Below are 25,851 nucleotides of genomic sequence, written 5' to 3'. Positions count from 1 at the left end.
ACTGACCTACAGCTCAGCTGTAAAGAGTTAAATTCCATACATTCTTCATAATTCTTGCTTATCTTCCAAAAATGTGGTTTCACTTTCCAGTTAGATTTGTTTTTTACCATTTAGTTAGACACAGGGGCGGACTGACTATTTGGAAACTCGGGCACTGCCCGAGGGCCAGGGTCAGTAGGGGGCCCCATGAGATGCCCCTGCTACCTTTTTCATAGGTTTTTTTAAGTTTTGGCAAGGACACAGGGGCCCCATGATCCCCTATTGCCCGGGGGCCCCATGAGTTGTCAGTCCGCCCCTGGTTAGACACCAAATATGACTATTTTACCAGGCCCAAAGGATTAATAATTAATGCTTAACAATGTCTTTGACTTAGGCTCTATTCACACTTGTATGACTTGTCATGTGACTTTGGACATCAAAGTCGTATGACAAGTCGCAGACCATTCTTTTCAATGGCACCAGTTCAAATCGGTACAACTTAAAGTAGCTGCAACTTTAAAAAGGTGATGGTACTACTTTGATGCAGCTTTTGGTGTGACTTAGATCCATAGAGTACAATTAGATCAAAGTTGCTTTTTAAGGTTGCATCAAAGTTGTACTCCAAAGTCCCATGGGAAATCACACGACTCTGGAGTCGGCTAGTGTGAATCGAGCCTTAGGCTGCATTCATTCCTGAGTGATTTTCTACTTGAAGCTTGTGGCTCTAAAATGCTCAACAATCCAAATCCTTTTCATTTCAATGGCCCCTGTTCACATATGAGCATTCTGTCGCCTGAAGCAAAACAATCGTCAATCGAAAAAGTACAGGAGCTTTTTTGGCAGGTTACAAGCATTTTTGGCTCTATAGTCTGAATGTCCGAAAATGTGTGACTTGAGCGTTTTACAAGCATTTTGTTTCGCATTTTCTGCTCAAACAGCAGCTCTCAACCTCTATGTTCCTCCCCTTCTCCTCACCCAGTGCTTTCTATTGGCTAAACATAAATTCCTGAAACTTTAAAATGCTTATAATACACTTCTAAAAATGCTTACAAACTCTCAAATAACACCAGTAAATCTCTACAGTCAGATGCGAATGCAGCTTTATGCTTCTTATAGTTATTTTATTTTAACCCTGATGAAGGGGAAATTTTCTTTGGCCTGTGAAATGCGTTGGCTTTCTGTTCCTTTTTGTTTAATCAATAAAAAGCCTTTGGACTCCTAAAACATTGCTTTGGCACTCCTATTACAGAAAGTGAATAAGAAAACGCATAAAAATGTATCATGTTTGGTATCTAACAAATCATAATTTCATTCTGGAAATAATATGTCGGATGTCAGATTGTGAAACCTTAGTCATATGGTAATATAGATGGATACAGGATAGCAGGTATTAATGGAGTGTACACTGGGCATAATAAAATACTCTTTATCACACCTACAACACACCTTGGACCCTTTGACTGCATGAAGTTAGCTCTGCAACACCCTCTCAAGGGACAAAAGAAAGTTTCTGTATTTGGCACCTGGAGATTTTGTTTGCCATCACAACTACCAAGGATACTGATAACAATTTTATGAGGGCCAGTGATTCTTCCATATTAGATTGGAATTACTCAATAAAATGTCACAGTATATATTTTTTTACTTGTAAACCCTTTTTTATTATACTGCTACTTATATTTGTTTTGTAATATCTTTTATGTAAATATGTTTGCACTCCTTTACTTTTCCTTTCATTAAAATGATATTTAAAATAGTTAAGCTAAATTTCTGAAGCTCTAACTGAAAAAATTGCCTTTTTGAAGAACCTACCATAGTGTAAACTTTGTTACATTCCTTTCTGGGCATGGCAGCAAATGGCGCAGACTTTTTTCAATGGTCAGAATTGCTACAATGGATGCTGTGAATTGTTTGTGTTTCTGCAACGGTAACTACCGCAGGTGTGTTAAGGGGTAACCCTTAATCACTCTCAGCTTGCTGGTGCTTATGCAGGCCATAGATGGGTCGAAAATCGGCCAATTTTTCTTTTAAAAAAAGAAAAATTGGTCGTTCAGGCGGCCGACGTTACCAGCAACAGTAAAAAAAATCGGCCGATTTTCATCCCGTCTACAGCCGGTAAAAAGTGTCCCTGATGAGAGCTCCGCTATTTCTTTGACAGTTCATTGACATTTATAGCGGTTGCAACAATGTATCTATTTGTATCCATTTAGGATACAGATGTTTTTATTCGGAAACAAATAGATACAATGTTGCAACTGCTATAAATGTCAAGGAACTGTCAAAGAAATAGTGGAGCTCTCTGCAGAAACACTTTTTGCCAGACTGGAATTCCTCTTCTTTTTCATCCTCTTCTTCCTCTTCTTCTTCTTCATCCTCTTCTTCTTCATCCTCTTCTTCATCCTCTTCTTCTTCTTCTTCTTCCTCTTCTTCATCCTCTTCTTCTTCCTCTTCTTCTTCTTCTTCTTCTTCCTCTTCTTCATCCTCTTCTTCTTTTTCTTCTTCTTTTTGTCTTCCTCTTGCAGGTCACTGCTCATGCTCAGATTTTTTTATCAGTAAAAAATCGGCCGATTTGCCCATCATTGCCGCGAAAATCGGGCGATCGGCAAAATCGGACAATTTTTTTCCAACTTTACCGATAAAAAAAATTTGCCAAAATACCGAAAAACGGCCGAACAATTAGCCCACTAACGATCCGAAAATCGTCCGATTTTATTTTCGGCCGAAAAATCGGCCGATTTTCGACCCATCTATGTCCTGCATTAGATTGTTGTCCTGAGTTGGAAAATCTCTGTACAGGGTGAGGCTGAGAGTGTTTAATCATCTCACCACTTAATACAACACCCCCGCTCTATCCCACACAATTAAAAAAATAATGAATACATACCTGAAACCCATGTGTCCTTTGTATGGTCATGTGTCATCATGGGTCCTTTCTATGCTTGTCTGGCATTAGCAGTGGAAGATCCTTACTGTTGCACAGAATTCACTTACTTTAGTATATAAATATTGTGAGTGCAGATTGATGTGATGATAAATCCCAGAAAAGGTGTTCATGATGGCCTTTGCTCAAGGGCAGTGGTTTGAATGCTTATGGGTGTCATTCAGCCTGAAAGTGGAGCAGTGCTGGACCTTGGAGTGGTGACTTTACAGAGGCCAGTACCAGAGAGTGTTTCTAACATACTAGGCCATTTATTTTTTGTAATATTTCAAGCTGAAATCTAGGCTAAATAAATATATTCTAAATACTAGAGGAATGTGTATTCCTGCTTGAGTCTTGGGGGTTAATTTATTAAAGACAAATAGGCTGTTTACCTTCTAAGTGAAATTGCAGTTTGCATTGGAATTTTTCTCAAAGCGTAAATGTGGTGAAATTTCATTTTTGCAGCTACCCAATCATTTGCAAGAAAACAGCATTTTTGATTGAGCTTGATTGGATGATGGACGTCCACAGAATTTCACTTCATTTACTATACACTCTCATGCAACGTGCAACTTCCTTTGCCAAGTTAATAGTCTATTTGCTTTTAGTAAATAAACTCTTTATTATCCTTTTTGTATTTTATCAGATTTGTGCCATAATCCAGCATGTACAAACTCTCTGGCATGATAAAACAGAGTCCCCTGAAGAAAAGAATGAAAAATCTCCTGCGCTCAAAGGAACAGATATGGCATATCTGGAAACATCTTCATAGACCTTCGCATTGGAACGAATACAGCAATACTGTGCAACCCCCTGAGGGCTGGGGTAGCCCAATATGGCACTAGAAAATAATAAATGAAAAGGGGCGCACAAGCCTTGCACATTACCACAATAAAAACTTTAATCATAAAAAATGGTAGATATATACTCACAAACAACAAATGTAAACAGGCATGTCATGACCAACAATGGCCCATGGTCTAAAAAGGTGCAAAAGTCCCACATGTGAAAAGGATACTTGGAAGTGCAAAGGTAAAAAGAAAGGTGTAAAGAACAGTCAGAAAGAGGAAGCCATGATTGGAAGAAGGGGAGCAGGTACAAGGCAGCAGGGTAAAGGGCACAGAATACAGGGCAAGAGCAAAATCCGGAGCAGGCTCAGGCAGGAATCAGGTTCAGGATGATATATCAAGCATTATCTACCTAGCAGAGCAAAACTGGTTACAAGTATGAGGCAGGAGCAGGCAAAACACTGAAGCCAGAGGGAAGAGGAGTAACTAAATACCCTCCCAGGAGCCAGCGTTGGGTGGAGACCAGGGGCGGACTGACCATTTGGAAACTCGAGCACTGCCCGAGGGCCCGGGGTCAGTAGGGGGCCCCATGGGATGCCCCTTGTACCTTTTTCATAGGCTTTTTTGAGTTTGGGCAAGGACACAGGGGCCCCATGATCCCCTATTGCCCGGGGGCCCCATGAGTTGTCAGTCCGCCCCTGGTGGAGACTGATTACTGTGATTTGTTGGCGGCTGGGAGATACCCACTGGTGGACACAGAAAGTACAACCTTCCATTCTGGGAACCACAGTGCCCGAGGGCCCAGGGTCAGTAGGGGGCCCCATGAGATGCCCCTTGTACCTTTTTCATAGGATTTTTTGAGTTTGGGCAAGGACACAGGGGCCCCATGATCCCTTATTGCCCGGGGGCCCCATGCGTTGTCAGTCCGCCCCTGGTGGAGACTGATTACTGTGATTTGTTGGCGGCTGGGAGATACCCACTGGTGGACACAGAAAGTACAACCTTCCATTCTGGGAACCACAGTGCCACCAGCAGGTGATCCAGATCCCAACAGTAACATGATGGCAGCCTTGCAAGTATTATTCTTATATTTTCTGGACTTTGTAGTTCAGAGCGGAACTTGGGCTGTTTGGTAATTATCTGAGAGGGTACGTTCCACTTTTTTCTTTTTGAAAATGATATCTTTGCTTTTTTTTTATGCTGCTACCATAATAAAGCTGGTTTCAGTTTAAACTGGAGTGCTTTATGGACTCTTCATACCTGTAAAACCCACCACCACCGCCTTCCCATTGGAGCTGCCTATCCCAAGAGACAGTAAAGAGATGCTGCTGTGATTGCTGCGGCAAAAAGTATAAATCTGGCCCTCCAATAACTGCCACTTTGGTAAACTAGCCCTTTAACCAAAGCAATGTGCAAGCACAAAGTAACTAAAGGCATAGTATATAATACCACTATTTGTAAATTTGATTAGTTTTTGAGGTTGACTTAAAAAAATCTAATTTTTCTGAAAGATGAAGAAAAGATTTCACACTTTACACAAACAGAAAACAGAACCAACACGCACACACACCAGACTCCAGTTACTCTTCCCTGGGGATGATTTAAAGCCCGGGCAAGGGCAATATGACTTTGTGCATATTACGGAACAGTATTAATATTAAATGAAGAAAACAAATCACTACACTACAGTTCGGCTATTGTTTTTGTTGAAAAGAATTGCTCTGATAATGTGCACCATTAAGCTGCTGGGTAAAATAAATAAAATACATTTTGAATACTGATGCAGTGAAATGTTAACCGATTCCCATTAGAAAAAGGATCTCGTCTCCCCCTCCAGGTTACGAGGAAGACATCAGCATGTAAATGTGATGAAAGTCACATAATCCTCGACGCAATATTGGGGGAAGATATTTGCACAGCTACTGAGACAACACATCACTTAAAGGGATTCTATCACCATGATAATGTAACATGCCAGTCAGTATTAATGACATAGGGTGATGTTAAAGTACATGCATTTATGGTTTAAAGGTACTAAACATTTAATAGGACTGAAATGGAGATGCCTAGAGGTGCCTGCACAAATGTTCCAATGTCTTCCATAATGCCACTAGAAGTTTACTGTGTGAATGTTGGACCTTCCTGCTCTTTTGCCTTACTACTAGCCCATCAATTGAACTTCAGCCCCACTAACTGGTGGTTAGATGATGGAGGCAGGGGCCAAAGCTTCATCTTCGGATCTGAGGGTTTTTAGTCCTATTGCCAACTTTAAATGATGCACAGGTTTCATTTTCTGATGCCCAGTCTGCAGGTTGAATGTCAGAATAGATAAAAATACTTCTCTCCTTCCATCTGCACCACCAATTGCAATTAATGATCAAGAGAAATTGTCGTCAAAAGTCTACGCAGAAATCAACATTTCATGAAGTGTTGGCTTCCTGGGTTTCCCATAGCACTAATTGGTTCCTCCTGCTGACCCCTACTTCCCCACAGAGCCTTTTCATTTCACAGAGGTCAATGGGAGGAACCACTGGGCACTTGTTGGAGTCACAAGAGATTGGCACTACCGCAAGTGTCTGTTTGCCATCAGATTTCAGTAGTTGATTTCTCTTGATCAGAGTAATGTTTGGTGGCATGATTTAGGATACCCAGTCTTCAGGTTGAATGTCAGAATAGATGAAAATACTTATCTCCCCTTCCTTCTGCACCACCAAATGCAGCTATGATCAAGAGAAATCACGGTTAAAAGTCTACGCAGAAATCAACATTTCCTGAAGTGCTGGCTTCCTGGGTTCCCCATAGCACTGATTGGTTCCTCCTGCTGACCCCTACTTCCCCACAGAGCTTTGCAATGACACAGAGGTCAATGGGAGGAACCACTGAGCACTTTTTGGAGTCACAAAAGATTGGCACTACTGCAAGTGTCTGTTTCCCATCAAATTTCAGTAGTTGATTTCTCTTCATAGGAGCGACGTTTGGTGGCATGGTGGCAAGGAGAGGTAAATATTTACTTCTTTAAAGGGAAACTTTTTACATGGACTATCAGTTTACCAACAGGGTTGTTTAAAACTCATTCTTGGTGTAGGCATTGCCAGTACTTTAGAGACTAGTAAAAAGTGTTTCACTATGTTGGTGTATGGTATCAGTACAATTAAGTTTGTAATCACCAATATATTACAAAATATGTTTATTTTGATGCACAGCATTGTGAATCTATTTATGGTGGTATGGCTATTTTGGTGATTTTTATAGCATAAATATAAGAATGATGCATTTTAGTTACACGCATTGTTTTTAGAAGTTAGACATCCCCTAAGCATAGCTAATGAACTTGTTGGACTGGTGCATGAGATCAGAACAGGAAGTGTCAGTTATAAGTGAAATCTGTGGTTTAAGTGACCATCTTAATAGACCTCTTGGGTTGATGTGCTTGCAATAGTTTCTGAGCCTTTTCCTGCCCACTCTGGGAATTTAGGTCTTTCTCCCTATTCTTGGATAACCCCATTCTTCTTGTTCTCCATAACAAAATCTAAGATTTAGCTAGAAGGCACCAAAGCTGTTTTTCCACTGATGGTTACTTAGTAGTGGCACAATCATTACCCAAGATATAAGATAATGATGGCAGTACATCACTGAAAGATGTGGGAAATTTTGGAAAGCAATTAAACCTTCTAAAAACAATGAAATGGAACAAAACAGATACATCGAAATCCTTCAACACCACAGCTAGTCATTTTTCTAAAACAAATTTCCTTACCTAGTGGGATCAGTTGGAGTCGTCAGTATCTGGTAATGTTTCAAACAATTTATGTATCAGCTCCTGAAAACAAACATAAAAATAAAATTACAGTTTCTGCAGAAAATTACTAAAGTATAAACATGGCTAATTTATGAACACTGGTGTACAATAAAAGTGAGAGTGTTACATTCCTACCCATAAAATTCCAGCATTAAACTCTTGAGACCATAATACCCTTTTCAGGTCCTATGGGGTATCCACTCCAGGACACCTTGGGGATCCATTACTTCACAATCTGAATCTACTTGGAATAGATGTGAAGCTTTATGATGTTAATCCATGTATCTTAAAACAATTTAAATAGTCCAACATCTCTGGGATGCTCCACCCAAGACCCCCTTCTGATGTGTTTTATCCCCTACTGAAGGGGAGGGATATGATCTCCATGTATAATACATAAGGGGGGATATGATCTCCATGTATAATACATAAGGGGGGATATGATCTTTATGTATAATACATAAGGGGGATATGATCTCCATGTATAATACATAAGGGGGATATGATCTCCATGTATAATACATAAGGGGGATATGATCTCCATGTATAATACATAAGGGGGGGATGTGATCTCCATGTATAATACATAAGGGGGGGATATGATCACCATGTATAATACATAAGGGGGGGATGTGATCTCCATGTATAATACATAGGGGGGATATGATCTCCATGTATAATACATAAGGGGGGGGATATGATCTCCATGTATAATACATAAGGGGGATATGATCTCCATGTATAATACATAAGGGGGATATGATCTCCATGTATAATACAGAAGGGGGATATGATCTCCATGTATAATACATAAGGGGGGATATGATCACCATGTATAATACATAAGGGGGGATATGATCTCCATGTATAGTACATAAGGGGGGATATGATCTCCATGTATAGTACATAAGGGGGGATATGATCTCCATGTATAGTACATAAGGGGGGATATGATCTCCATGTATAATACATAAGGGGGGGATATGATCTCCATGTATAATACATAAGGGGGGATATGATCTCCATGTATAATACATAAGGGGGATATGATCTCCATGTATAATGCATAAGGGGGGATATGATCTCCATGTATAATACATAAGGGGGGATATGATCTCCATGTATAATACATAAGGGGGGATATGATCTCCATGTATAATACATAAGGGGGGATATGATCTTCATGTATAAATACATCAGTGGTTCATATAGTGAACTCGGTGTAGAGCTATTCACCCTGAGGTCATCACAGAGGACAAGGGGGCACTCTTTATATCTGCAGGAAAAGAAATTTAATCTCCAAACACGGACTTGCTTTTGCTTCAAAAAAGTCCTGGATTCTTTCTTAGATACACAGAATATAACTGGATACTAACATTTATAGGTAAAGTTGATCCAGGGAATATCCGATTGCCTCTCAGGGGATCAGGAAGGCATTTTTTCCCCTGCAGGAGCAAATTGGATCATGTATTGCTGGGTTTTTTTGCCTTCCTCTGGATGAACTGTGGGTATAGGATAACAATTTTTTTTTTCTATGGTTGAACTAGATGGACTTTTGTCTTTTTTCAGCCAGACTAACTATGTAACTATGTAACATCTGTAAAGAGATCCATTGTTAGGCAGAACCAAATATTGTAAATTATTGTAAATGACCACCCCCTTTTTTTTATACTGCACTCCAGTCTGTTGGTCTTTTTTGGTAGCCACCACTTCTCTAATAAGGTTCAAGAGATCATTATGTCTAGGGAGCAACATTGAAATACAATATTATTCCTGGCTCCCCTGGTAGCTGACACTGTCTTAGTGGGCCCTAAAAGGCCTTGCATCGTACATGGTGATATTAGGAAGGAGGTAGCTAAAAGATCAGCGAAGGGTAACAGCTTGGTGGGTCTGGCAGGGAGAAAGTTTGAGACAGCAAGGAATAAGTTAAGTTTTTTTTTTAATCAGGTTTTTGTTTGTCAATGAGTAGGTTCTGGTACACAGAAGGGAGCAGAGCTCAGGGCATAAGAGTAGGTGATACATAGACCAATGTTCAACCAAAAAAACATCCAGTTCAGAGCTCTCCCACAAAAGACCCCCCTCACCTACAGTGCAGAACTGTCCTCACAAATCCCCTTCTACAGTGTGGAGTTCTCCCCCAAATCCCCCCAGTGCAGAGCAGCCCCCCAGATCATCCAACAATACAGATCCCCCCTCCCCCTGCAGTACAGAGCTCTCCCCTAAAATCCCCAGTACAGAGCTCTTCCCCCATATTATCCCCAGTAGAGATCTTCCCACAAACCCCCCAGTACAGAGCTCACCCCTAAATCCCCCAGTATAGAGTCCCTCCTTATATTATCCCCCAGTAGAGCTCTCCCCCCAAATCCCCCCAGTACAGAGGTCCTTCTCCAACCCCCCCCCAGTACAGAGATCCTTCTCCAACCCTCCCAGTACAGAGCTCTCCTTCAAATCCTCTCCCTTCCGAAGTATAATGCAATCCTCCATATTTCCCCAGTACTGAGCTCTCCCCCAAATCCCCCCCCCATCCCCCCAGTACAGAACTCTCCCACAAATTATCCCAACCAAAATGATTCCTGAGTACATAGCTACCCCCAAATCTGCTCTTCCCACAGTACAGCGCTCTCTCCCATGTACCCACCTCTCCCCACACACACCAGTACAGAGGGAAGCCCATTGAGCAGAGGCTGCATGTGGAAAATGTACCATTAAGAACAGGCTCAGGATGATCTGGATCAGCAGGAAGAGGGCAAATGACTGAAGTCGGACACTCATGGGCTGTAGGGTCTCACTGAGCAGGTGGAGCTAGTTCCTCCTGTCGTCACTAAAGTTGCTAACCGACCAATAGGATGCTTAGTAGCTCCAGATAAGGGTGCCAGAGGTGCCAGTACTGAGTACCGTCATGCTCCCACTGAATAAAAAGCCCTGTTGTTCAATATAGTCCACCAGACTTAACAAGCTTATCAGAGTCTTATAAAAAGATCAAAGAGACCGAAAGATGGAAGTTCAGCTCAGGGGCGGACTGACCATTTGGAAACTCGGGCCCGGGGTCTGTAGGGGGCGCCATGAAATGCCCCTGGTACCTTTTTCATAGACTTTTTTGAGTTTGGGCAAGAACACAAGGGTCCCATGATCCCCTATTGCCCGGGGGCCCCATGAGTTGTCAGTCCGCCCCTGGATTTCAGCTAAAAAAATGTCAATAGTAGGATTTAGTCCTCAAAATATTGTAGTTGCTAAAGATTGTTGTTATACAGTATTTTTATATTTTACTTTATACCATCAACATATTTTGCAGCACTTTCTAGAGTTAAAGAGATAACCAGAGTTTGGTCCTTGACCACAACTATCTGTAGCAATACTAAAAATGTAACAGGATACAAGAGGAAGGGGTTAAATTGCTTCAGCTCTGTAAGGACAGAATGGTTTCTGGAGGTTTTTAGAGATACTCTGAGGCTGAATCTGATTGGGGGGAAGACTGCTGCATGCAGCAAATGCCATTATTATTACTTTTCCATCTTCTCCTTTTTTTTTCTGCCTGAGTCTTTCTGATCTTGTATCTTTTCTGTATTATGAATCTCTTTAACTTTTCTTTTTTTTTTTCTTTTTTGGACATGCATTTAGTATTCTTCCTTGATACACTGTATACCTTGGGGAACATTCACATCTTTGTGTGGGCTCTCAACATGTCTAGGCATATAAAAAAAAAATGCACCTGCTTTATTTTTTGTAATGTAGCATTCTATAACATACAGAGCACTCACATCTATGTGCTTTAGCAGAGGTGCGTCTTTTATTGCTGCTTATATGCGTTGGGTTGACATTTCAAATAAATAATACAACAAAATACATACAATATATCGCCAAAATTATTGGGACACCTGTCCAAAGCAAGGTCCATAAAGACATGGATGAGTGAGTTTGGGGTGGAGGAACTTGAGTTGGCTGCACAGAGTCCTGACCTCAATCCAATAGAACACCTTTAGGATGAATTAGAGCGGAGACTGTGAGCCAGGCCTTCTCGTCCGACATCAGTACCTGACCTCACAAATGTGCTTCTGGAAGAATGGTCAAACATTTATTTATTTATTTATTTCAGGTACTTATATAGTGCTGTCAATTTACGCAGCGCTTTACATATATATATATATTGAACATTCACATCAGTCCCTAATCCTCATGGGGTGTACAATCTAAGGTCCCTAACTTACATTCATATATTAGGGCCAATGTAGACAGGATCCAATTAACCTACCAGCATGTCTTTGGAGTGTGGGAGGAAACTGGAGTACCTGGAGGAAACCCATGCAGGCACAGGGAGAACATGCAAACTCCATGCAGGAGGCGCCATGGTCGGGAATCGAACCAACGACCCATTTACTGCAAGGCATACGTGCTAACCACTAAGCCACTGTGCTGCCCATATTTCCACAAACCTTGTGGAGAGCCTTCCCAGAAGAGTTGAAGCTTTTATAGCTGCAAAGGGCCAACTCAATACTGAACCATACGGACTAAGACTGGGAAGCCATTAAAGTTCATGTGTTTGTAAAGTCAGGCGTTTCAATACTATACATATATGAATATGTGAACACCTGACAAATACACCCGCACTATATTGCTAAAAGTCCACCCTTCCAGATGACAAAGTTCAGTTGTTTCAGTGACATATAAACAATTGTGCACCTCCAAAATTTCGGTAAGAGTTTGGAGAAGGCCTTTTCTGTTTCAGCATTACTGTGCCCCTGTGTACAAAGCCAGCTCCATAAAGTCATGGTATGATGAGCTTGATGTGCAGGAAATGAAGTGGCTTGAACAAATGCTTCAGCCATTTTTAACTCCATTGAACTGGAACATCAATTGTGAGTTAGGTCTTGGTGACTCTTGCTAATGTTCATCACCATAAACAAAGTCTTCCCAGAAGATTGTAGGCTGTTATAATGGAAAAGCATGGGGCAACTCCATATCCATGGTTTTGGAGCAAGTTGTGTTCACAAGCTTTAGGCCCTATATATAATGTCAATAGGACACCTAATGCTGTGTTAGAACACAGGAAACTAAACCTAAGAATTTCCCCTCAAATGCTCAGCTAATTTAATACTGCCACTGAATTTTATTGTGAAATTTAATAGAGGGTCAGTTAATCCGGAGCTAATGCAGAGGTTTAATGAAAATACACTACAGCTGAAAATATGCTCATTTACAATGTGATATCACCCAGCTGGATAACCAAAATTGGGGCGCCACTGAAAAATTCCCAGAGAAGGAAAGAATGGCTGTTCTGCAATACTACAATCACATCACCATACCCTGATGTCTGTGTCTACAGTTACCATGAGTTTCCAATAGAGATGAACAAATGTATAATAGTCACGTCTCCTGGCAGACCAAAAATATTGCCCCCCATGATCTATTTTGCAATGAAGAATTTCATCTGCTCATTTTCCACCTTTTTTTTTTTTTCTCAATTAACCTCCCTAGCGGTCTGATTATGTCAGTATTTCTGTGCTGAAAGCGGTACATTATTTTGCATGGAAATATGTAGTTTTTTTATTGTAGGCCTGTACTTTTTAGGAATAACTCACTGAAATCTGTCCGAACAAGAGTCTAGTAAACATCCCGGGTATGATAAAATTTGAAACACGAAATCATAAATTATAATTTCATAAATAATCATAAAAATAATAATATAATAATACATTTATTTCCATAATGTAATCAAACCAAAAACACTGAAATTTGAAATAGAGCGCCAAGTTCGCACATCACTGAGCAAAGTCGCAAAATCATTTTCAGTGTCTGATGAGGAATTTCCCCCACGAATCATTATCACTCAATTCTGCAAGTGGTTCTGATTTACTATCGCTGTTCTCTAGCCGGTCTAAAACCGCTTTTGACCTAAAGGGACGCTTTTTGGACGCCATGGACGTTTCTCAGTTTCCAGGCAGAAAGAACAGTAAAAATGCAGGCAGGGCGCCGGACAAAGCACTCGGGAGAAAATGTATGTGAAATGGTTTGATACAGGAATGTTATACTATGTGATTTTAGTGAATTTAGTGAATGCCCTTTTTGTCATTTTCAAATTTCCCGCCGGTCCATCCCCCATACGCCCCGATGTCGCAGGGGACGGAACCCAGAAGACAGATGCCGGCATCCGCCGGAGGACATTACAGGGGACACTGCAGGAGGGACATCACGGGAGCACAGAACAAGGTAAGTGAAGAACAGATCCCGGAGCAGCGCCGCATGGTAAGCCCGAGTGTAGCTCACGGTTACCGCTTGTGGTACTGAAACTTTACCCCGAGCTACACTCGGGAATACCGCCAAGGAGGTTAAACTGATGGTTTCGGGTCCATTCTATTTATTTTGGTTTTAACTGATTTTTTTTTTTCAACACGTGTATAAAATCTTAATTCTACAAATACTTTTTACATAGAATTCAGATGTTTATTTATTTTTTAACAGAAAGCACAGTAGCAGCTGTTTCCCTTCAGACTCTCGCTTTGATTGAAATTTCCAACAAAATCAGCTGAACAGGCAGACTAGAGGGAGATTGAGATTCACTGCATTAAATCTGTAAATAGTTTTTTTTTAATGGAACAGCAAGTACAGACAGGTAAACATAGGCTGGATCTCAACATGCTGTAAATGTATAAGAATTAAAAATAAATAACACAACACAAAGCACAAAAATAAAGAACATGCACTATAATGTGGGCAGCACAGTGGCTAAATGGTTAGCACTTCTGCCTGGCAGTACTAGGATCATTGGTTCAAATCCCAACCATGGCACCACCTGCCTGGAGTTTGCATGTTCTCCCTGCACCTGCGTGGGTTTCCTCCAGGTACTCCGGCTTCCTCCCACACTCCAAAGACATGCTGGTAGGTTAATTGGCACTAGTATGTGTATGTATGAATGTAAGTTAGGGATCTTAGATTTCACACCCCTTCACCCTTAGGGACTGATGTGTACAATGTACAATGCATACGTAAAGTGCTGTGTAAATTGATGGCGCTGTATAAGTACCTGAAATAAATCATAATAAATATTGCCAAAAGTATTGGGACACCCCTCCAAATCAATGGACTCAGGTGTTCCAAAATTCAAACACCTAGGCGTACAGACTGCTTCTACAAACATTTGTGAAAGAATGGGTCACTCTCAGGAGCTCAGTGACTCCAAGCGTGGTCCCGTGATAGGTTGTCACCTGTGCAATAAGTCATCCATGAAATTTCCTGGCTACTAAATATTCCACACTCAACTGTTAGTTCTATTATAACAAAGTGAAAGCAACTGGGAACAACAGCAACTCAGCCATCAGGTGTTATGCCACGTAAAAATGACAGAGCTGAAGTATGCGCAGAAGTCAGCAACTGTCTGCAGAGGCAATAGCTAAAGACCTCCAAACTTCATGCAGCTTTCAGATTAGCACAACAACAACAACGTGTAGAGAGCTTCACAGGATGTTTCCTTGGTCAAACAGCTGCATCCAAGGCTTACATCACCAAGTGCAATGCAAAGCATCGGATGCCGTTGTGTAAAGCACGCCGCCACTGGACTCTAGAGCAGAGGAGACATGTTCTCTGGAGTGATGAATCACGCTTCTCTGTCTGGAAATCCAATGGATGTCAGTTTTTGGCGATTGTCAGTAGAACGGTACTTACCTTACTGCATTGTGCCAAGTGTAAAGTTTGGTGGAGGGAGGACAACTTTGTGGGGACAGTTTGGGGATGGCCCCTTCCTGTTCCAACATGATTGTGCACCAATGCACAAAGCAAATCATAAAGACATGGATGAGCGAGTTTGGGTGGAGGAACTTGACTGGCCTGATCTCAACCCGATAGCACACTTTTGGGATGAATTAGAATGGAGACTGCGATCCAGGCCTCCTCCCCCGACATCAGTGCCTGACCTCACAAATGTCCTTCTGGAAGAATGGTCCAACATTCCCATAGACACCCTCCTAAACCTTGTGGACGGCCTTCCCAGAAGAGTTGAAGCTGTTATAGCTGCAAAGGGCGGGGCCAACTCAATATTGAACCCTACGGACTAAGACTGGGATGTCATTACAGTTCATGTTTGTGTAAAGGCAGGCGGCCCAATACTTTTGGCAATATAGTGTAAGTCCAGATTAAATTTTATTCAGACTCTTGTATCATAAAAAGCTATTGATTGGCATGTGGTGTGTAGGATTTCGAATGGTAACTTGTAAATCTATATTTGTATGTAATTTATATTTATATTATATTTATTATTTACTGTTATCTGTGTTCCCAGGAGGGGGATCAAATAGTCCTCACCAGCACACCATCCTTGTACAGAAATAAAGTTATTGACAATAACCTATTGTAGATCCATGGTTGTAATTAGAGATGAGCGAATTATTCAAAAATTCGATTCGGCTGATTCGCCGAATTTGAGGAAGAAATTCGATTCGATGCGAATTAATTCGCTACGAATTTAACTTATTAAAAGGGTTTCTAGGCTTCAGAGAGTCTTTAAATTAGTGCAGAACACTGTACCTTTAATTTAAATGCCCTTGGAGATGAGGAAGGACAAGGAGAAGGAGAAGGATGAGAAGAAGGAGAAGGAGAAGGATGAGAAGAAGGAGAAGGAGAAGGATGAGAAGAAGGAGAAGGAGAAGGATGAGAAGAAGGACAAGGATGAGAAGAAGGAGAAGGAGAAGGAGAAGGAGAAGGAGAAGGATGAGAAGAAGGAGAAGGATGAGAAGATGGAGAAGGAGAAGGATGAGAAGAAGGAGAAGGAGAAGGATGAGAAGAAGGAGAAGGATGAGAAGGAGGAGAAGGAGAAGGATGAGAAGAAGGAGAAGGATGAGAAGAAGGAGAAGGATGAGAAGAAGGAGAAGGAGAAGGATGAGAAGAAGGAGAAGGATGAGAAGAAGGAGAAGGATGAGAAGAAGGAGAAGGATGAGAAGAAGGATGAGAAGAAGGATGAGAAGAAGGAGAAGGATGAGAAGAAGGATGAGAAGAAGGAGAAGGATGAGAAGAAGAAGGATGAGAAGAAGAAGAAGGATGAGAAGAGGAGAAGGATGAGAAGAAGGAGAAGCATGAGAAGAAGGATGAGAAGAAGGAGAAGGATGAGAAGAAGGATGAGAAGAAGGAGAAGGATGAGAAGAAGGAGAAGGAGAAGGATGAGAAGAAGGAGAAGGAGAAGGATGAGAAGATGGAGAAGGATGAGAAGAAGGAGAAGGAGAAGGATGAGAAGAAGGAGAAGGAGAAGGATGAGAAGAAGGAGAAGGAGAAGGATGAGAAGAAGGAGAAGGATGAGAAGAAGGAGAAGGAGAAGGATGAGAAGAAGGAGAAGGATGAGAAGAAGGAGAAGGATGAGAAGAAGGATGAGAAGAAGGAAAAGGATGAGAAGGAGAAGGAGAAGGATGAGTTAGAAGGAGAAGGAAACAAATAGATACAATGTTTCAACCGCTGTATGGAGTGAATGTCACAGAACTGTCAGAAATAGGCTATTTCTGACAGTTCTGTGACATTCCCTCCATACAGCGGTTGAAACATTGTATCTATTTGTTGAAACCGCTGTATGGAGTGAATGTCACAGAACTGTCAGAAATAGCGGAGCTCTGCAGATACACTTAGCGGAGCTCTGCAGATACACTTTTTGCCGGCTTGGAATTCTTCTTATTTTCATCCTACTTCTTCTTCTTCTTCTTCATCCTCATCCTCTTCTTCTTCTTCTGAGGATGAAGAAGAAGAAGAAGAAGAAGTAGGATGAAAATAAGAAGAATTCCAAGCCGGCAAAAAGTGTATCTGCAGAGCTCCTCTAAGTGTATCTGCAGAATAGAGGAGCTCTGCAGATACACTTTTTGCCGGCTTGGAATTCTTCTTATTTTCATCCTACTTCTTCTTCTTCATCCTCATCCTCAGAAGAAGAAGAAGAGGATGAGGATGAGGATGAAGAGGAAGAAGAAGAAGAAGTAGGATGAAAATAAGAAGAATTCCAAGCCGGCAAAAAGTGTATCTGCAGAGCTCCTCTAAGTGTATCTGCAAAATAGAGGAGCTCTGCAGATACACTTTTTGCCGGCTTGGAATTCTTCTTATTTTCATCCTACTTCTTCTTCTTCTTCTTCATCCTCAGAAGAAGAAGAGGATGAGGATGAAGAGGAAGAAGAAGAAGAAGAAGAAGTAGGATGAAAATAAGAAGAATTCCAAGCCGGCAAAAAGTGTATCTGCAGAGCTCCTCTATTCTGCAGATACACTTAGAGGAGCTCTGCAGATACACTTTTTGCCGGCTTGGAATTCTTCTTATTTTCATCCTACTTCTTCATCCTCATCCTCAGAAGAAGAAGAAGAGGATGAGGATGAAGAGGAAGAAGAAGAAGAAGAAGTAGGATGAAAATAAGAAGAATTCCAAGCCGGCAAAAAGTGTATCTGCAGAGCTCCTCTATTCTGCAGATACACTTAGAGGAGCTCTGCAGATACACTTTTTTGCCGGCTTGGAATTCTTCTTATTTTCATCCTACTTCTTCTTCTTCTTCCTCTTCATCCTCAGAAGAAGAAGAAGAGGATGAGGATGAGGATGAAGAGGAAGAAGAAGAAGAAGAAGTAGGATGAAAATAAGAAGAATTCCAAGCCGGCAAAAAGTGTATCTGCAGAGCTCCTCTATTCTGCAGATACACTTAGAGGAGCTCTGCAGATACACTTTTTGCCGGCTTGGAATTCTTCTTATTTTCATCCTACTTCTTCTTCTTCTTCTTCTTCATCCTCATCCTCTTCTTCTTCTTCTGAGGATGAGGATGAAGAAGAAGAAGAAAAAGTGTATCTGCAGAGCTCCGCTATTTCTGACAGTTCTCTGACTTTCACATTTACAGCGGTTGAAACATTGTATCTGTTTCCGAATAAAAACATCTGTATCCTAAATGGAAACAAATAGATACAATGTTTCAACCGCTGTACATGTGAAGGAACTGTCAGAGAACTGTCAGAAATAGTGGAGCTCTCTGCAGGGACACTTTTGCCGGCTGATCGGGAAAAATCCGATTCGCGCATCCGAAGTAGGCTAATATTCGGATTCGACTTTTTCCTGAAATTCGAATCGAATTCCACTTCGCCTGGTTCGATTCGCTCATCTCTAGTTGTAATAATATAGAACAGTGCTTCTCAACCTATTTGTCTAATGTAAAGAATGTAAATATTACTTATCATTGGGAAACCTCGGCCTGAGACGACGCACACAACTATATTGATGGAATTAACTTAATATTGCAAGCCCCCGAGTCCCCCCTCCCAGCACACCAGACCCCCCCCCCGCATGTACATCAGAGGCCCCCTATACAAAGAGTCCCTAATTACAGCAGAGTGTACCCTATACACCAAAGGCCCCCCCATACATGAGTCCCCCCCCATTACATCAGTGTCTCCCCATCACATCAGACTCTCCCAATCACCACACAGTCTCTCAATGATCACAGAGTCCTCCCATCACATAGCTCCCCCCAAATTACTCAACCCCCCCAACACAGAGAGCTCCCCTTTTTTCACATCAGAGCCCTAAATTGTGTCTCCACAAGAGTGGCAGAGGGTGGAAGGTGGATGCAATCTTCAGGAAGCAGACTTCCATTTTCTCGTACATGCTGGAGGGGGCAACCCTGCATGCTGCCTGCCCTAGATCAGAGTCATGTGTTACCATGGTGTGGATGAACACCATAGCATCATATAATGCTATGCACCTTATCCCTAGAGCAGTGGTCTCCAAACTGTGGCCTGGGGGCTAGATGTGGAACTTGACTTGCCTTTACCTGGCCCTTGGAGCACTATTCTACCAACTGACACCATTGATGGGGCACTATTCCTCCCACTGACAGCATCAGGGGTGTGGGGGGGCTCTATTACTCCCATTGATACTAGCAATAGGGCACTCTTCATGCCATTCAACCCAATGATGGGGCACTGCTTATGTCCATTGATGCTGGGGCATTTTCTGCTCCCACTGGTCACAGCCCCTCTAAAGTCTAAACTGGCCCTTTGCTTGGAAATTTTGGAGACTCCTACCCTAGAGCATCATTGGTTGTTAGAGTGCTGGTGGCCTGCCTGCTCACACCATGGCAGTGCCTGTTGCTGATCCAGGTCATACTTTCCCATGCTTGCAGCACCTCAGGCTAACCCAAACATCACCCTTGTTGGGAAACAATGTTATACAGGGGCGGACTGACAACTCATGGGGCCTCTGGGCAATAGGGGATCATGAGACCCCTGTGTCCTTGCCCAAACTCAAACAAGCCTATGAAAAAGGTACCAGGGGCATCTCATGGGGCCCCCTACTGATCCCGGGCCCTCGGGCAGTGCCCGAATTTCCAAATGGTCAGTCCGCCCCTGATGCTATAACCGTAACAGAGGGAGATGTCTTCTCATGTCCTGTTCTGTCACTAGGACTGGAAGTTTGGAAAAAGCTGCCCAAGTAAAGATCTGTCAGAGGTTCTTTCCCTTCTCGACTCTAGCCAAAATCAAAAAGCTTTTTTTTAAAAAAAACCCAAGAAGCTAGAAAAAAATATTTGATATACTTTTTAAAATATTTGTTGGCATGAAAAAATATGAGCTTAGAAGCCCTTTAATAAAACCTGCAAAGCAGGAACGTCCCCGCTGGGATCTAAAGTTCCTTCACAGCTGGAGATCGTAGGTTGCCCAAATCTGCCTTATATAACTATACACCAAGTTCCCAGGAGAGGATAATCTACTCATTGCAATGGCACGGTAGGGCTTAGGTGTAAGTCATGGGTTGGAGGGAAGGAAGCTCCATCAGATAATAAGAAGAGGAAATTAGATACTTTATGTCAATCACATATACTGCAAGGGAGAGCAGGTCGTGTGGTCGGTCTGATTTACAGTAGAACAAGCTGCAGTGTAACTAAGTGAGCACTGACAGAATACTGCTTAACCCAACAGATGATGGAGGTGAATGCTGCGCTCACCAGAAAAAAGGGGAGAAAAGGTTTATTTGATGCAAACTGTAAATTAAAAGTCTGGTCCTAGGATACTGAATACTGTGATAAGCTGTAATGATCTTCTGAGCTCAAACCCTTATTTAAGGAGGGAAACACACAGGCAGGGATTACTGGCCTCCTACTGAACATGTTAGAAGCACGGCCTTTAATTATTTGATTTATTGATAGAACCTTAGGCTGCACCTGAGCCCCCCCAAAAAAATATTGAAAAAAAAACAGAGATTTATTGGCAAGGAATTGCCCGCTGCACTTTATTATTTTATTATGTAAAATACTGATTGAACAATAAATAATTAGCCAAGCAAATAAAATACAAATATATTATTATTATTATTAATAATAATGTATTTATTTTATTTATTTCAGGTACTTATATAGCACTGTCAATTTACGCAGCACTTTACATATATATTGTACATTCACATCAGTCCCTAACCCTCAAGGGGTGTACAATCTAAGGTCCCTAACTCACATTCCTTCATACACATACTAGGGACAATTTAGACAGGAGCCAATTTACCTACCAGTATGTCTTTCAATAATTATTATTATAATTATTTTTATTATTATTGATTTTATTATTACCAATATTATTAATACGGATGCAAAGTATTATATTCTTCTTCTAATAATTATTATTAATAATAATGTATTTATTTTATTTATTTCAGGTACTTATATAGCACCATCAATTTACGCAGCGCTTTACATATATATTGTACATTCACATCAGTCTCTCAAGGAGCGTACAATCTAAGGTCCCTAACTCACACTCATACATACACATACTAGGGACAATTTAGACAGGAGCTAATTTACCTACCAGCATGTCTTTCAATAATTATTATTATTATTATTTTTATTGATTATATTATTACCAATATTATTAATACAGATGCAAAGTAATATATTCTTCTAATAATTATTAATAATAATAATAATAATGTATTTATTTTATTTATTTCAGGTACTTATATAGCGCCGTCAATGTGCAGCACTGTACATATATATTGTATATTCACATCAGTCCCTAAAAAGGGTGTACAATCTAAGGTTCCTAACTTACAATCATACATACACATACTAGGGACAATTTAGACAGGAGCCAATTTACCTACCAGCACGTTTTTCAATAATTATTATTATTATTGATTATATTATTACCAATATTATTAATACAGATGTACAGTATTATATTCTTCTAATTATTATTATTAATAATAATAATAATAATAATAATAATAATAATGTATTTTATTTATTTCAGGTACTTATATAGCTCTGTCAATTTACGCAGCACTTTACATATATATTGTACATTCACATCAGTCTCTCAAGGAGTGTACAATCTATGGTCCCTAACTCACATTCATACATACACATACTAGGGACAATTTAGACAGGAGCCAATTTACCTACCAGCATGTCTTTCAATTATTATTATTATTATTTTTATTATTATTGATTATATTATTACCAATATTATTAATACGGATGCAAAGTATTATATTCTTCTTCTAATAATTATTATTAATAATAATAATTCATACATACACATACTAGGGACAATTTAGACAAGAGCCAATTTACCTACCAGCATGTCTTTCAATAATTATTATTATTTTTATTATTATTGATTATATTATTACCAATATTATTAATACGGATGCAACGTATTATATTCTTCTAATAATTATTATTATTAATAATAATAATAATATATTTATTTTATTTATTTCAGGTACTTATATAGCGCCGTCAATTTACGCTGCGCTGTACATATATATTGTACATTCACATCAGTCTCTCAAGGAGCGTACAATCTAAGGTCCCTAACTCACATTCATACATACACATACTAGGGCCAATTTAGACAGGAGCCAATTTACCTACCAGCATGTCTTTCAATTATTATTATTAATTATATTATTACCAATATTATTAATACGGATGCAAAGTATTATATTCTTCTTCTAATAATTATTATGAATAATAATGTATTTATTTCAGGTACTTATATAGCACCGTCAATTTACACAGCACTGTACATATATATTGTACATTCACATCAGTCCCTAACCCTCAAGAGGTGTACAATCTAAGGTCCCTAACTCACATTCATACATACACATACTAGGGACAATTTAGACAGGAGCCAATTTACCTACCAGCATGTTTTTCAATAAATATTATTATTATTGATTATATTATTACCAATATTATTAATACAGATGTACAGTATTATATTCTTCTAATTATTATTAATAATAATAATGTATTTTATTTATTTCAGGTACTTATATATAGCATCGTCAATTTACGCAACGCTGTACATATATATTGTACATTCACATCAGTCCCTAACCCTCAAGGGGTGTACAATCTAAGGTCCCTAACTTACACTCATACATACACATACTAGGGACAATTTAGACAGGAGCCAATTAACCTACCAGCATGTCTTTCGATTATTATTATAGATTATATTATTACCAATGTTATTAATATGGATTCAAAGTATTATATTATTAATAGTATTTAAAAAATAATAATAGCTCTGTCACCAAGACTCAAGCCAAACCACACCAAACAAGGAGTTACAAACCACATAAAGTACCGCATCTAAGGAAAAAGTGGGTGGTCCCTTTTCAGCCCAGTCTGGAATACCAGCCTCAGTGAAGTCATCAATATATACACCCCTGCAGGTCTGCCATAATAACCGTCACTTTATAAAACTGGAACTACACTGTATCTGAGCACCACAAACCTAAAATGCTATTTAATGCCCTACTAAAGCTCTCTAATGACCTACTAACTGCAAAAACCAACGGCCACTATTCAATACTCCTACTACTCAACCTCTCCGCGACTTTTGACAAGGTTGACCATCCCCTCCTCCTCAAAAAACAACACTCTTTTGGCCTCAGCGACTCCGCTCTCTCCTGGTTCTCCTATCTATCGCAGTGCTCCTTCAGTGTTACCTATAATGCTGCCACCTCCACTTCACTCCCTCCCTCTGTAGGAGTTCCCCAAGGTTCTGTCCTTAGACCCCTTCTCTTCTCCATCTACACCTCCTCCCTTGGTCACTTGATAAGCTCCCACGGCTTCAATTACCATCTCTCTGCCGATGACATGCAAATCTATCTCTCTACCCCTCACCTCACCCCTTCAGTTTCCACCCGCATCGCTAGCCGACTAAGCGACATATTGGCTTGGATGTCAATCCACTTCCTCAAACTCAACCTTTCCAAAACTGAGCTCCTAGTATTCCCCCCAGCCCGTGCCCCCTCCACTGACTTCACCATAAACATCGCTAACACCATCCTCAGTCCATCCCCTCATGCCAGGGTACTAGGTGTAATCCTAGACTCCCATCTGTCCTTCCAGCCCCAGATCCAATCGCTGACAAACTCATGTAGACTTCACCACCACAACATCTCCAAGATACAACCGTTCCTAACCTCAGAAACCACTAAGCAACTTCTTCACTCCCTGGTTATCTCTCGCCTTGACTATTGTAACTCCCTCCTCATTGGCCTACCTCATCGCAGGCTATCCCCCCTCCAGTCTATCATGAACGCTGCTGCCAGACTCATCCACCTTACTAACCATTCTGTATCTGCCACCCCTCTCTGCCAATCCCTCCACTGGCTCCCAGTTGCCCAGCGGATAAAATTCAAAACTCTAACACTGACATATAAAGCCATCCACAACACTGCCCCAATTTACATAACCGATCTTATCTCTAAATATCACCCAAACCGTACACTCCGCTCCTCGCAAGACCTCCTACTCTCTAGCTCCCTTATCTCCTCCTCCCATGCTCGTCTCCAAGACTTCTCCAGAGCTTCCCCCATGCTCTGGAACTCCCTACCCCAATCTATCAGACTATCACCTACTCTACTTACCTTTCGGCGATGACTAAAAACCTTTCTCTTTCTCATTGTCTCCCACTACAATGTAAAGCGCTGAGCGCTATATAAATCCTGTATAATAATAATAATAATTTAATTCATTTTTAATATTCAAAGCAAACTCACCCATCTATCCATGTACCAGTGCTTTATTTTGTTGAGAGATCCCTTTGAAACCCCCCCCCTAGCATTTTTGGCTGTGGCCATCCTGAGTAAGAGTGGATGATTCATGTAGCATTTACTTCCTGGAATCCATCTGCGTTTAGCTCAGGCATGCAGGCAGGAGGATGTGCCTAGCTGAGAAAGTTTCTACCAGGGGCGGACTGACCATTTGGAAACTCGGGCACTGCCCGGGGTCAGTAGGGGGCCCCATGAGATGCCCCTGGTACCTTTTTCATAGGCTTTTTTGAGTTTGGGCAAGGACACAGGGGCCCCATGATCCTCTATTGCCCGGGGGCCCTATGAGTTGTCAGTCCGCCACTGGTTTCTACCAATGAAAGAAAAAAAAATACCCATAAAGACTCCTGGGATGTATGTCATCTTTTTGGCCTAGGCCAGAAACCAGGAAGCAACTTAAGAAATGTATAAAAAAAAAATTAACAAGAAAAAAATATATACCTTCCTATCTATTTACTAATGCTAGCAGCATAGGGATTAAAAAAAAACCAGTGTTGAATGAGAGAGTTTAGTTTTGCTTTAAGTATTAGCTGGGGTTTGGTTTTAGTTAGCTGGGGTTTTGTTAGTGTATCTAAATTATCTAAATCAGCTAGTCCACCTAAACCAACCAAATCCCCCACCCCTCGGGCTCACAATGCTGCTGTCCAAAGGTGTCTCTGTTGCTCTTCCACTCAGAGTGGAGCCACCCTAAGACAGGAGGTGTGTGTACTGGCCAGGTCACCAGGTGAAAATAAAGGAAAACAGCCTAAAAAAGAAAACTAATGCAGCCATCACACCTTGTTAAACTTCAAAATATACATTTTGTTTGTATAATACCCCTTTAACTGGGGTCTCCTAGGAGCAATATGGTTAATTTATGTAATGGCCCACCTCGAAATTTTAAAAATATATATTTTGTAGTGAAATCTTTACATATTAGTGATGCATGGTTGGAGTTTAAAACAATAACCCATTAGGTGTATGAACAAGACAAATGCTGTGGAGTCGTTTTAGCCCAATGTATTGGAACAGAAGTTTGGTGCATTAGTTCAGATTCAGCAGAAGGCTGTATGAGAAGCAAGACAGTTCTGCCACTAAGCAATCTATTTCGCTGTGCAGAAACCTGCTAATCGATTGTCAGTCATGTGTTTTAATAGATTATCTGGCTCAAGCTGAAACCTAGCTGTACCAATCCCGTCTCTCTGAGCGCCCCCCTACATACAGCTCCCCCTACATACACCTATTCAATTGCTCGGTAACACAAATTTCTAAACAAATAGCAACAACTCAATGCATATAGGCATGTACTGTAGATGCCGTGAAGACAAATTTC

At 40.8% G+C, this 25,851-nt stretch overlaps 1 protein-coding gene across 6 annotated transcripts in view; it reads right to left on the bottom strand.

Moving 5' to 3' along the window:
- The window catches only part of LRRC4C (leucine rich repeat containing 4C), a 1,157,007-nt gene that overhangs the window by 241,040 nt on the left and 890,116 nt on the right, over positions 1-25,851 (bottom strand). For all 6 annotated transcript variants that reach the window (XR_016312706.1, XR_016312707.1, XM_089677329.1 and 3 more), the window contains one exon: positions 7,445-7,507. The gene's annotated coding sequence lies outside the window, so the exon portion shown is untranslated. The remainder of the gene's footprint in view (positions 1-7,444; positions 7,508-25,851) is intronic.

This window comes from Staurois parvus, unplaced genomic scaffold (assembly GCF_062004578.1).
Source record: "Staurois parvus isolate SC_StPar_1 unplaced genomic scaffold, SC_StPar_1.0 ptg000184l, whole genome shotgun sequence".
NCBI lineage: Eukaryota > Metazoa > Chordata > Amphibia > Anura > Ranidae > Staurois > Staurois parvus.
Note: the sequence above shows the minus strand (reverse complement) of the source record. Positions and strands in the feature narration are given on the sequence as shown.